Here is a 1,287-nt window from a genome sequence, read left to right as displayed (position 1 = left end):
AACCCTTCCTCTGAGGACGTCTTTGGCTCTGACCTACACAAAGGACATCTGTTCTCATTGTTGCTCTGACAGAAAATGCTGAGTGGCAAGTGTCAAAGCCAGTGTGTCGTTGCTGGTCTTCTGAATGACTGGAGTGACTTGGGGCAAGCTTATCGGTCTGCTTCCCTTTTTTGTATGGGATTGCTCTTGAGGGCACCTAATTAATCACTTGAGCCAGAACCCTGGGATGAGAGAGGGAATCAGACAGATGCCCTGCCTCAGTTCAGAGACTGAACATCATGCCCATCAGGCCCAGGATCTGTCTGTGAGAAGTGCCACTCACTTTAAACCCAAATTTGGCCTCCGCTCCATGCAAAGCTGGGGTCATTTGAATGACGAATTAAAGCACTGCAGTTAAGGAGAGAGAGTGTGCGTGTGGGAGAGAGTGAAAGCGTTTCAGCTGTTCTGGCAGTGTCTGCCTTGGGGGTGCCTGTGCTGCACATTTCAAAGGCCACGGTGCCACACTGCGGTTCCTGGCAGGTTGAGAACTGCCAGCCAGCCAGGGTGAAGAGCCTTTACTTTTTCTTTCTTTTCTTTTTTTCTTTTTTTTAGGTTCACTTGGGTAGAAAACAGAGGTAAGTCTCAGCCAGCTTCTCCCCCTGCTAGTCAAATCGCCTGTGAAAAATAAGGCTGTGTGCTGGGTGGGGGAAAGAAGGGATATCAATTAAAGGGGAGAAAATCCCATTTCACACTACCCTGTAAATATCATCACAACCCAAACAATAACAACAGAGGTTTCCCTGCTGCACAAGCAGTTTGGGAGAACAGAAGCAGTCAGAGCACTCTGGGGGGACAGTGTGTGTGCACGCGGGTGTATGTGTGTGCTGCAGGGAAAAGAGAAGAGAAGGTGTGTTGCATGTGTTGGCTGGGGAGAAGAGAAGCAGTCAAAGCACTAGGGACTCGATGTGCGCGTGTATGCTGGGGGAGAAGAGAAGGTGTGTGTGCCTGTGTGTATGCGCCTTGCGGGGAAGAGAAGCAGTCAAAGCACTAGGGACTGGGGGGCAGTGTGCGTGTGCGTGTGCGTGTGTTGGGGGAGAAGAGAAGGTGTGTGTGTCTGTTCGCTGCGGAGAAGAGAAGCAGTCAAAGCAGTAGGGGCTGTGTGTGTGCGTGCGTTGTGTGTGTGCGCGTGTGTGTGGTGCGTGTGCGTGGAGGGGGGAGTGTGAAGGCGAGGGGGAGGCAGGGGGCGGGTGGAATACTAATCACCCAGGTTCCCAGTCTGCAGCAGCCCCGCTGCCTGCGCTGCAGACA

Source organism: Alligator sinensis, unplaced genomic scaffold (genome assembly GCF_000455745.1).
Source record: "Alligator sinensis unplaced genomic scaffold, ASM45574v1 scaffold395_1, whole genome shotgun sequence".
In the NCBI taxonomy this organism is placed as follows: Eukaryota; Metazoa; Chordata; order Crocodylia; family Alligatoridae; genus Alligator; species Alligator sinensis.
The sequence above is the reverse complement of the archived record's forward strand: the minus strand, read 5'-3'. Positions refer to the sequence as shown.